The sequence below is a fragment of the Aedes aegypti genome, chromosome 2 (genome assembly GCF_002204515.2).
Source record: "Aedes aegypti strain LVP_AGWG chromosome 2, AaegL5.0 Primary Assembly, whole genome shotgun sequence".
Classification (NCBI taxonomy): Eukaryota; Metazoa; Arthropoda; class Insecta; order Diptera; family Culicidae; genus Aedes; species Aedes aegypti.
The window spans coordinates 318,584,602-318,598,357 of NC_035108.1; the positions used below are offsets into that span (position 1 = coordinate 318,584,602).

General features: G+C 35.3%; 1 protein-coding gene across 1 annotated transcript in view; it reads left to right on the forward strand.

The window, feature by feature from the left end:
• Positions 1–13,756, forward strand: part of LOC5568884 (photoreceptor-specific nuclear receptor) — a 115,957-nt gene that overhangs the window by 8,293 nt on the left and 93,908 nt on the right. The window lies entirely within an intron of this gene.

Sequence of the window (13,756 nt, forward strand, 5' to 3'; positions counted from 1 at the left end):
ATACTCATGTTTTTTTTTATATCTTTTTCAAACTCTGCAAAAAAATATAAAAATTTCCTTGAAAACTAAAAATTTTTGTTTATTTTTTATGTAAAACAAATTTTTTTTCAGAGTTTTATAATTTTTTCTAAAAAGTTGAAATCTTAAGTTTTCTTAGCTTAGCTTAGCTTAGACTGACTACACATATCAATGGTTGCTATTCCGTGATTGACCGAAGTCAGTGAAAATGCACAAAGAATCAACTAGAAGTTTGACTGGGATTGGCCATAATCTTCTTCAGTGTGCATAATTCAGTGCCTCTATTTATACAGGGTCAATAACGGCGCCGGCCACGTCCTTGCAGTCAGGTGGGATTGAGGGAAGGAATGTTAGTGTGTAACCTTTGCTATTTGGAGACCGTGTTTGCCTCTGCATCTCCACAAAGGTTACTGGGAGGGATATTTGTTAATGGGGAGGATCGTTGGGTCACAGGATTCACTTTGATAAGCGATTAGACCATGATAAATAATTATTTGTGAGATATAAACATGATTATGCCGACACTTGAGGTGACGAACCATTCAAAGTTTGTTGAACAAATACCTAAATGTAACATTCCTAACACTCCTATTCTTATGCCGACACTTACAGTGACGAACCATCCAAAGTTTGTTGAATAAAGTGAACCTTTCGGAAGTCTACACTTGTAGTGTCGAACCATTCAAAGTTTTTTTTAATTACAAAAATAAAGGTAAAAAGAAAGGGGTGTTTTGAAAAAAAAAAGTTAAATATTAATAATTCATGAATCAGAGTTTATGTCGACACTCACAGTGACGAACCATTCATAGTTTGTTGAAAAATCATATATACATATAAGGACTAATCGAACGCGGCACTTTTTCACTTTACTCGTCCGACGCGCGACATATTTGATCCTGTCCTCATCGCTCGCCCCCGCAGGAGCAAGCGTCAAGGTCGAAGGATCAAACACTACTCAAAAAAGTTGAAATCTTAAGCTTTCTCTCCATAAAAAATATTGGAAATCAGTTAAGCTGTTTAAAAGTTATGTTTTTTTTTTTAATAAAAAATCTAATGGCACCTATAATGTGTGCCGATAAAAAATGACTAATTTTTTATTTTCAAAATAAAAAAAATGTCTCAAAAACTTAAAAACATACATCGTTAAAAATTTGACAGTAAACGTAAACTTTTATGAATTTTCAAGAAAAAATGAGAACAGCAATAGCCCCTTTTGCCCCCTTCAAAACACGAAAAAACGGAAATTTTTTTTTTCATGTAAAAACAATTTTTTTGAAATTTTCTATTTTTTCTGAAAAGTTAAAATCTTTGGCTTTCATTTCGTGCAAAAAGATTGAAAATCGGTCGAACGGTTAAAAAGTTATATTTTTTTTTAAATAAAAATTAAGCAGAATCGCGATTTTTTTGGTCACTCTATTTCGGAAATGGGCACCCTAATCAAAATATCCAAAAACACGTGTATCCTAATTTCGGATAAGGAACAAAATAGCAAATTTTCACAGAATTCGGTGACCCAGTAGATCGGTTTTCCATGGAATGGCTGCATATATGTATTTAAAGGAACTTTCGATAACATTCTTGCATGTATTTTATTAATAACAATAAAAGTTATTGTTTTATGTTCCTATGAATGATGAGTGCAACACCACATGGTCCATTCAGTCGATCATTACGATAAACAAAACAGTTTGGATCTATTTTAAGCTTGGATTCAGGTTTCAATAATAACTGCTTTATGTATCCCAAGTAACAATTCAACAGTAACTTGGCTTTCGTATGGATTCGATTATGTTTTATGACAGTAACGTGAATGCTATAATAGTTAGAGGTGACATTTAACGTTCCCAAAAGATAATATTTTGTAATTCGGCTCTTGACTGTTTTCAAACCCTTTTAGAGCCAAAACATAAATTTAAAATTTTGTGGCTACAGAGCCAGCTTTATTGCAGCATACAATATCTTATTTCAACTGCTTGCCGTGGCTGAACGACTTTTAAACTACATGACTTCTACTTGGTTTCTGATTACTTACCTTATTAAATTTCATACCTCTCAAATCAGTATTTGGGTTATTTTTTCTTTTTATTCCTTAACTCTATTTGGTTAACGACTCGTCGACTTTGGCCACCACTGGGCTGAATTACTTTACGACTTGTACATTGTATTGTATGAGTCTAAGATCTATTTATTGTGCGTATTGTTGTCCGTCGTCTCATCTCGAGATGCGGTACCTATTCCGTGTAGCAGCTGATGTAGTCGCGGTTGCCTACCTATCGGGCGGCGTTGATGTCTGTTTCTCCGAGCTATAGTCCATTGTTCGATGCCTGGTTTTGTTGTGCCGTGTAGGGGAACTGGGGGTAATATGCCCATAGGGGGCAAAACGCTCCACCATCGATTTGGGCGAACGATGAGTTTTACAATGCTTTTTTTCACCCTAGATCATAGAAAATGGAAGAAAATGCTTTTCCTAATATGTTTTTATGTGTTTTTCTCAATCAAATCGATAAAATCGTATAAAAACGTTTTTCGCTGTTTTCGTTGCAATTTTTTGCGATTTTCAATGTCATTTTTTAGGTCGATAAATAATCAAATTACTGAAACTATTGCCAAGAGCCAACTTGTGCACTGTCATAGTTTGTATTATGTGCAAAATATATGTTAAATTTGCCCTCAAAGAGCTTATTGAAGGACCTAAACTTTAATCAACTCTGGGGGCAAAACGCCCACCCCTATTTCATAACACCAAAACAGCCGTTTGAATTCAAATTCTACCAAACGTAATGCGTCGTTGAAGTTACACAAAACATGGAACCTTACAAATGTACATTTTTCGCATCAGCATGTATACTATTATTGAACAATAACATCTGAACAAACGCCCGGATGTATGCAACACATATACAAGCATGATTGTGTGTGTTCGTTTACAGCATGGCTAACGCCGAACTCAAGCGGGGCGTTCTACCCCGCAAAACAATACATATGCACTTAAGCAAGCATTTTTTAAAAATTAATTTATAAACCCCAGAAAAGTTAGAATGGATAGCTGTTTCTACTATTTGGTAGAAAACATGTTTGTCTATCCGACCATAATAAAAAAAGAGCATAAAATAATGTTTTTCACATCTAAAATCGCTGTTCTCCTTAACGTGGGCAAACTACCCCCAGTCCCCCTATATATATCATATCGTGTGCAGGAATGCCTCGAAGAGGGTCAATTTGCTTCAGTCTAACTCCGACCACAGTTGAGGATAGATGTGGAGGGGCTCCATCATCGCTCAATATTGTGGGTCATTGAGTAATTGGGCGGTTTTTTTTTGTTGGGGGGCTGGGAATCGAACCCATACCATCCGCTTATCAAAGCGAACGTGTAGCCAACTACGCCACGGACCCTCCTTAAAGTATTTGGGTTCATCAGATGCGAAAACATCATTAGCATTGCAAATTTAATACTTGCCACACCAATAAAACGTCACTAATATTGCGTTATTACTAAGGAACAGCAAGCGTGTGTTAGAATAAGGGCGTAAGTCGCATGATCGATTTCTCTTCATCGATCTTCTCTTCTGTGAATAAAGGTGACAAGAGGCAACTTTGTTGGTAATTTTTCTTCTCAGGATGCAAGAATGCAACCCCGTCTAGTATCCTGATGTTAAAAACTGCTCAAAAGTTTGCACCTTGTCACTTGTATTTACAGAAAAGAGGATCGATGAAAAAATCGATCATGCGACTTACGCGCTTATTATAGCACACGCTTGAATGGAAAAATAAAAAAACTTATACACCCGATTCGGTTTTTGCGCAGATTTTTTTTTTACACGGCCGTGCAAAAAAAGTTTCTGTACATTTTTTTTTGCCATAACCTTATTTTTGTATGAAACGTCAAGAAGTGTTGTTACCTACTATTTTGGTTTTTGAAAAATTGAACTGAAAACTTTTTTTACACGGTACGCATCTCCCGTGCAAAAACAGAATCGGGTGTATTTGTTTTCATTGTTGTTGCGTATATTATTCAAAACAGCACGCCCAAACTGTCAAACTTTATTGAATGCTTAGTTACCATAAAAAGCGAAAAGAAGCTGAATCATCTTCAATCAGCATTTATTAGGGCAATTTTACATCCACAAATGCCGAATCATAACAGTGTGCCCTTATTTGTGTATTTATGGTGAAAAAACAGCATTTGTCGTGAATCCATCAATTATGGTTCCGCCATATTAATTTCACTCCGGTTGCCACAATTTCACTATTTTCAAATCATATTATCTCCATGAATTCGCTCATAAGATGTTATGGTATGATGATTTAACTGACTATAAATATAATTTGAAGCACGCCCAAATAAACCAAGAAATGTTGAATATGCTTCATTATCCACCTGGCGGTTTCTTTTAACAAATTTTAAATAACTTGAAATACACCACTTTCCGAAGTGGCACGCGAAATTTGACTTCCTTTTCATCACATTTCACAATAAATCTCACTCGGCACTAAAGATTTAAGCACTATATCAAAATAAATCACTTCAAATATTTAGCTAGCACCAAGAAATAAATTATTACAGAAGTGCCAATATATTTTGGTTTGTTTACGTTGGAATAAATCCGGCAAGATCGACGTTATGATAAAATCATTTTCAATATGAAGCGTCATTCATCCAGAATAGGTGGCCTCAAAATAGCTACCATAAATGTTATTTTGCTTAATTCGTGTGACATAAATATACACTTCATAGCCTCTTTCAGAGTGGGCCAACTACCCGAGGAGGAACTAATAACTCCCAATAACTTATGCATACCATATTTTGGTATCACACCAAAATTAAGTATTGTTCAGTTGTCAATTCCTCAATTTGGTATTATAATGGGGAATGCGATGAAGGCAACAGTGCCTTGTGCCTTGGTCGTGGTTTTATGGGCGTTTATTTATAGCACCCTGGAAGTAATTCGTAAAACTTAAAATGTTACTTGGGATGTTATTGGCTGTTAGAAATTCAAACAGCTCTTTCTAAAAAAACACGCATTCCAATTCAGAATATTCCATATAATATTTTGATCTATTAAAGAAACGTTATCCAATACCAATTTTATTGGTAAATTTGACACCAACCGGATAAAAAGCTTTAAATCGGTCAATATAAAGGATACAGAAAAAAATATTTCATCAAGGTTGCTTGAAATTTCTATAATGTTGTCAATTTTATTTCTATGAAAATTTGGTTCAACCTTATATCATACAACACCAATCTAGAGGCCTTACTAATACAAAAAACATTGATAAAGATCGTCTTAGTCATAAAAATCACTTCAAAACTCCAAGCACATATTTCCTCGTAAATCTGCTTGCTGGAACACTGTGCATTGGTTGTAACATCACAAACACAATTATTTTGAGATGTTGCTTCTACGGTAAAATGAGAACACTTTCAATTTCAAATTACGCATTAAAATTTCCATCACCCAGGCAAAGTACACTCTTTGTTCCGAAAAAATCCACAGCACCTTGTAACAAAGTATGACATACTGTTTGCTGGCAAATATAGCCAGCTCTGCAAACAGCGTTTAATTTCTTACGCCTAACGAAAGACGTCTCGATCAATTTGTATCAACACTCTCTAATGCTTCTTCTTTTCCTTTTAATACAGATAAAAGTATATCGTTCATCAAACTGTTTGCAATCTGTTTGTAGACTACGGCACACCATCCACTCATCCAGCTTTTTCCTCTTTTTCTTCAAGTCGTATTAACAAAGAATCTTCCAGCAGTTAACTACCAGTGTCAGGTCGTTACATTGCTTGCACCAGTCAACAACGCGACGTGGGTGGATGTTTGTGTCATATGAATCACTTTGTTTCCGTTTCCTTTGATCTAGACGATGGCCTGCGCAGATGCACACTGGAGCTTGACAATTGTCGAACTGCGGTGGATTCGCCATGTTGGTGGCGAAAGAGATGTGCCGACCGCAAGCTGTGCAGTGTGGAACCGATCACCGATATCGGCCGCCATTATGGATGAGTGATGAAATATTTTACATTCTACATTGTATACGAACTAAAAATGGGTTTGATATGAATATTCAGTTTGTATGGTAAATAATTGCGAGTTTCACTTAGCTCAATAATTATAATTTTCTCAGTGTAAATGTTCCTTTCAGACATACTCGAATACCATTATGTGGGAAATAGTTCGCTCCAAATGGGGTTTCAATATAATCATTCGCTTCTTCTTCTTTCTGGCATTACGTCCCCACTAGGACAGAGTTTGCTTCTCAGCAACACAGTTTTTGAAAAAGAACTCTGTTTGCCGAAATTGAAAAATTCAATTTTTTATTTGAAGAATGTCCGAAGTAATTTCTTGGGGAACCTCTGCCTAAGGCAATGCTTGGAGTGCGCTTCGGTTACTTTGTTTTCACTGCCGGAGTGAAAGTTTTTTTTCGGTTTTCACGTTTTACTTGGCAGTGTAGTGATGAATTTGAAAGTGATTGGCAACTGCCCTATCAACTATGGAATATAAATTGGTGAGCTTGTTCCATGCTCTTATTTCAAATATATTATACATGTAAACACAGATCTTTCTGTGACAATGGTTCTTATGTTACATTCAGGGTTGGGAAAAATCTGAAATTCACTCTACAGTAGTCAAACAAAGCCAATCACAGTCAGCGAAGCCAGTGAAACTCACGCCCATCGCTGCTGTAGGCAAAAAGCCTTGAAAATTGCAAAACACCCGTTGCTAAGGGCAACCCGAAATTACTGTAGAAAAATGTTCTATTTCCCGCTGCATTTCCCGCATTTAGAGCCTTCAATGACACTACTGATTTAGGGAAATTCATGTACCCAATATAGGCTACTTGATGAGATTCACGATTTTAAACTACTGTAGTGAGAGAGCCACGTGATTTTCGCAAAATTCAAGCCTACTACTATTACCATTCCCAGCACTGGTTACGTTATTGCATTTGTTAAAAAACATTGATTAATGCGTCACTACAAGAGCCAATAAACATCTATACTTTTGTTTTTGTAATTATAAATAAAAACATTGAAAGGTTAGATACTAGGAGTATCAATGTTTTCTTAAGATACGAATATGAAGGCATATCTATTAAAACTATATGATAACATGTGAATCCTTTCTACTAAAAGAAATTTCTTCCTGTGATAATCATGGAGATGCAAAGGTATGTTTGGTCTCTAATAATAATACATATCACAAACATTCCTTTATTCACCTAACGACCGTTAAATGAAAACACAAATCGCATGTCTGTTTTTGTTTTTACAAGATCTCCGAATGGTTCGCCTTCATGGGTGTCGACATATTTTATATTTAGTCATCATCTATGCCAATAGAGATCACTTACTTAGCTGACTCCAGATTGAGCAGCTTTTGAGTCCATCCCGACAAACTACACTAGGTCTTCAGTAACAATGGATGTCACACTAACATTCCTTTCCAGATTACCGTAAGGACGTGGCCGGCGCCGTTATTAACTCAGTAATGTTTGAAATTTTCGAAATTGTACATTGAAGATGGTAAGCTACTCCCAAGCTCCACGTCTGTTGGTTCTTTGTGCAATTTTGGTTGTTCTGGTCAATCATGGAGTAGCAAATACGAATTGTACGGTCTAGAGTTTTCAATCCCGGGAACATTTCCCGGGAAATGAGATTTCCCGGGATTCCCGTTTCTCGGGAAATGATTTCCTGTTTCCCGGGATTCCCGTATTTCCCGGGATTTCTGTATTTCCCGGGTAGTACTATTGAAAAAGGATTGACCATCCATTTTTAAACCTAAACTATCGTATAATTTACTTTTCATATCAGTCTTACCAATGCAATTATCTTGCTAGATCATAGCTATACTTGGATATTGATTTGTTGTTTTTTTGTAATCAAATAGTTGTTGATAAAATTGATAGCTCTTTGACGATATGTTTTTTTTTTTTCAATATAGATTATATGCTATACAAAATACAGGATTTTTCGAGGGATCATCCATGAATTGAGTACGCTCATAAAGTTTTCATGGAAATAACCATCACATTTTCCATCGTTAGACTCTAGTTGGTTTTTATTCTAGTGTGTGGAAGGTTCAATTTAATGTTGGTACAGGTCGGACTCGATTATCCGTTGTATCATTTTTTTTCACTCCGGATAATCGAATCTTCCTAATAATCGAATCACTAAAAGAAAAAATAAAATCTGCATTAAAGAACTTAAATATTATATTTTTTCGTTGTTTTGTTTGTGTAATGCAGTGGCGTAGCCAGAAGTTATTTTTAGGAACATTAGGGGTCTTGGGAAGAAATTATTTTGACCGGCATACAAAAAACCTCTTTTTCAAACCCCCTTTTCTACCTTCCTGCAAAACCATTCCTATTGTATATTGCAATACCAAATTATCTCAAATTTATGCATAAAATCTCAAAAACAAGAATATCAAAGAACAAACTCCGGATAATCGAATCCGTCCTGTACACATTGTTTGAGCTTCATACGATGTGTCAAGAATAATCTCCACATGGACTCAATATCATAATTTGTTTTGTTCCGAAACCTAGCGTACACAACGAAATCGATAGATTTTTTTAGAAACATCAATAAATTAAAAATTCTGTTCGCATCCTTCCATAATCTTAGCAGTTTCTGGTGAAATTGGTCAGAATGATCATGGAGAATTGAGATTGATGTAAGTTCTGAAGAAATTCAGAGGAAGCAATAGCTTAATTACTATACGAATTTGAATTTTGTTTATATGAGTTCTCAGAGGCATTCTTGAATGCATTTTATTGTTAGTCCAAGGTTATTTTTATCAAGAATTTCCACAGGAAATTACAGAAAAAAATTTCCAGTTTTTTCAGTATATAACTTACATTTTCATCTTAATACTATCTATTTTTTCAACCGGGAAGATTGCCTTTGGTTGCTAACACCAGAAGATTTTCGTGCCTTTGTATGCTGTATTTTCTTGGTTTTCATGTGCATCTGAGAATTCACTAGCAAAAATGCTTCGTTCGTCCTTTGGTATTGATTTGTCGAAGAAAAGGCTCAAAATGGCACATTTTCACAGTTTTTACGAAATTGGCCCTAACTCAAAAACGAAAAAAAGTACGTTTCAAAAATTTCAGCGATTAAAGCTTATGAAATTATCTTCTCAAAAATATTTTTTTTAAATATTCCACGAGATGGAGCATAGTTTTTCCGGCTTTTCTTTACAAATTTTCTCAACGGTGGAAAACTTTTTCCAGTGAATATTTTTTTAATTTCTGAGAAAATTTGCTTTCATTTTCATAAAAAAAAACTTTGTTTCTACGATGCTTCGTTCTTGAGTTATGATTTTTCAAAGTAAGTAGTGTCAGGGGAAAACAAAAAATTTCCAACTGAGTTTTCCGGGAAAATAGGCGACCCTGAATTTTTCTCAAAGTTGGAAAAAGTTTCATGAAAATCTGAAACCTTTCGGCTCAAACCCGTACGGAAATAAAAAAAAATCCATCCAAATCGTGCAAAAGCACTATGGGCGTTTTCCATATAGAATGGCGGTCAAAAATATTATTGCCATCTCATGTCATATTTATGAGTTTTATGATACAAATTTGATACATTGTTTTCAATTAACAAATTTTCGAGACCAACTTTTGAAAAGGGCTTATAGCGAAAAAAGAGTTTTTTAACTAATGGTGCATATAGGCCACTTATGCAATTAACGTTGTGAAAACTTACATAATAGTGATGATATGAATCATTTAGCGATATTCAATTATCCCCTGAAATTTTCTTTAGCTGATATAAAAGAAAAAGGTAAAAATATTGAAAAAAGTGCAAATATGTGCAGCTGAATTCTTCAAGATCTTTTAGTTTACATCTTTGAATAGCCTTGGAAATGAATTTAAGCCTGGGACAACTTGGGACAAAAAAGTATGAAATGTGTAAAATTTCTTTAAAAAATCGAATATGTTTTTTCATTGTTGTCCCCACATTCACCAGAACTAAAGTACGAATTTTTATGTCGTTTTATTTTTCTAAGATAGCTTTTTTAGTAAGCTTTCAAGCAGTGTACAAAGAAATGTATGATATATTACGATTCTGCAGTTTATTCCATCCAACATATACCTTGTATTTGTACTGACTTCTTTGTTTTTTTAACAACTCTAACTTTGGCATACTGTATAAATAAAACTACAGAGGAAATGCTCTAGTACTCCAGGAATAGCTTAATATAAGTGTTTAATATGTATCGATGTACCAGAATAACCTATCAGAACAAGTAATTTTTTCGATTATTTGCCACCTGATCGCCCATAGTGAAAAGTTTGGGTTCACCTGAACTTACTTAAAACACGAAAATTCTGTGAAATCTGGAACCACCAAATGTCCACAACATTTGCTTTGAATTGAGCCAGAAATCTCAAATGTAATATAAAAAAATCGAACTTTTGCCCCACTTTACTAAATAGTCAAACAAATCGGACCTTAATGAACTTTAGAAATCTAGGACCTTTATGAACTCCCCCCATGAAATCAATTAGGACGCATTTTTTTTCATCGGCCTAGGAGGGGCAAAGCAACGCCAAATTCTCTGAGTGATTTCTGGAAAGAACTTCGACAGAAGTCTGGAATTATCCAAAAAAATATCATAAGACAATATCTTGCAAAAATTCAAACAATACAGGTAGGAGTTCGACCTACTTCGTCCCAATCGTCATTATTCGTCGTATCAAACTTTAAGTGTTCCACTACGGAGGATATTTGAACCTACCAACTGTATAGATTCTTCTTTCAAGTTTTATTTTGTAAAAGCAGTTATGGTTCGTCCACTTGTACACCAAACATGCAAAAAAACTACTGTATTTCGATTAACAACTTCAGTTAAATAATCCATTTGGCACTTTTTCTTTCACTTAACCGGGCACTTATTTACATTAAGGAAAACTCTCGTACATCTTCACTGAACGATTTCATTCCAATCACACGCCGTAAAACTTCTGTAATTCACGTTGTTCTCAGAAATTGCCTCAACGACCGTATATAATTGAGAACGTAAACAAAGTTTTTCATTCGTCCGACCTGAGAAAAACAACTTGCACGCATTTATATGTGCGTGATGTTCGGAGTAGAATACGATTCATTTTTCGTTTCAGTTTTCGCTGCACTAAGAGCCGCCAGGCCAAAAGTCATTGTGCTCCTATGTTTGGGCTGCATTTTGATGGAGACAATGAATTTTAAAGGGAAAACCATATATTCCATCATACTGTTGAAATGGAGAGGGAAACCAGAAGGTCCAAATAATCTAGTTAAACATGTTATTATAATGTTCACTATATCCCAGTGAGCCGTTAGTTGTGAGACGAATCAAAACTGATTACGACCGATATGAAAAAGGGATTCGACGAATGTAGGCAATAGTAAGTACCGTTTTGACTCAAATTCCGAACACTTAAGGCCAACAGTGACTTCAAATGCATCTGATTGACATAGGGGGGCTGGGGGCAAGAAGGTCACCTTAAGATAAATAGGTTCAAATCATGGTTGATTAGCACAATTTTTGAAGATTATTCCAGTGTAGGGTCAAGCTTACCTCTTGTTCTAAATGATGTTATCGATAGATTTCAAAAATATAAGAAACACATGATGATTTGAGATTTTTGAAAATGTCCCTTCTTATGAGGTTTTCAAGCGAGACACGGGGCAAGAGTGCCACTCGTATGAGGCAAGAAGACCACCAGAGCAAAATGACACAAATTGTGTATATAATTGTTTCCCCGCCCAAACGATAAATTCTAGAGTAAGTAAAGATAAAAACTGAGGGATAAAACTTGACTTATAGTTAAAAAGTAATTTTACGAATTTAATTTAGTTCTCATCTTATTTGATTGTAACAATAATAGTAAAAATTTTCAGAAACCATTTTGAATGTCCAATATGGTTTGTTTTGACTTTATTTAGCAGGAAACATTGATTTAATGCAATATTAATCAAGAAAAATAAAAAATCATTTGATTTTATATGAGAATATTGCGGTGTCCCTCTTGCCCCATAAGACACACTGTTTTTATATATGTAAAACTTAATGTCGAAAGGACTTTTTCGATAAAAAATCCTCGCAGCTATATTAAACAGTTGAAAATCACCAATACTGTGCGGAAAAATCAATATGTTTTGTATTTATTGGGAGTCAAACCTTGTTTTCCAGTCTTATATTTCTTATAATATTTCGCATTTTTTGCTTTGGTGAGTTAAAGAAATTTTTCTAATTTTTTGTACTAAACATTTCTAACTGTAATATTTACACAACCCTCAATTAGTTCTCAATTTATTTTTATCCTGAGTTTAACATAAAAAAAATGATTTGAACTACGTGAAATTAGAGGTGGCACTATTGCCCCGGGTGTCGCTCTTGTCCCATGTCCCTCTAAATTAGCTGATATTTGTGTAAATGTTAATTTCTTCGCAAAACCTAACTGTTAGCTGGTGGGTGTACTGATAATAATGTTGATTTAATTAGTTTAAGTATTGTTTTTACGTAAAAGCATGGGACAACATTTTGATTCAAATGCCGAACAGCACGAATAAACCGTATTCAAATTAATAATTTCACAAATAAATCGATCTGAGCTGATTCTACTGGTCTCAAACTAGGGAATCATCACTACCCCCGTGGTATAAATTATATTGGAGACGTTCAAATTGAATTGCAATGGACTGCCATTTCCTTGTTATTTGGTGACATATTTCAGCGAAACATTTCAACCAGATCGCCATACAAAAACCAAGTGTTCGGAATATGAGTCTGTTCGGAATTTGAGACAAAACGGTAATAATTTCATTGCATTATATTTAATTTATTGCTTCGCGTTGAAAAATGGGTTATCCAACGTGCGAAGTTTGATTTTTGACCAGCTTCGCCACATCGCAAACTAGATTCTCAATAGTGCGCATAATGCACACGGCGGAGAACATAGATGCGCTCTAGGGTGAAGCGACTCACGACGCGGCGAAGTTGGTCAAAAATCGAACTTCGCATGTTGGTTTACCCGCTTTTAGTCGCGAAGCAGTATAAACCATCAAGATTTATCAAAATATTGTTTGACATTGGTTTGTGCAATGTTGATTATTCAAAACTTAAAGCTCAATACGATGGATATTAGCACATCACTCAATTAACCTTCGTAGCAAACGAGTTAGTTTGAATTTGTGTTTTCGACAGCCAGGGAGGCGGGGTTGCAACGTATCCCCCTATCTTCCTCTGGCTACGCGCACGCAGCGCAATGATTTTTTGTGGTAATTGTATGAGTGCAACTCAACTTTAGAAACGATTTTACATCTGATTTTCATATGATTTCCCCCTGAATGGAAGTATGCATAAAAGTCTGTATTTCCGTTACAATCATTGTCTGAGGGATGGCTTCTTAAAAGTAACGTGATGAAAATGTCGAACGGAGATTTATGCAAATTCGGCTTTTCGCAATCCCATTAAAAGGTGCTGCTGTTACTGGTATTACACCCAAGGCAGACGAGTGAACCAACAGAGCGGGACAATTTGCTTTAGCACATTTGCAGCGTACTGATTTAATGATTGTCATGAGGCGGCATCCATTCTGATGGAAAAATATGAGGCACGTGATATTTACAATGCTTATCGTCGGTCGTATCATCTAAGTAACTAGCGAGTTGTTGCTTTACGTTTATCCCATCGTAATCTGGCAAAGTGGAAATTAATAAGCACTTCACGTTCTGCTCTGT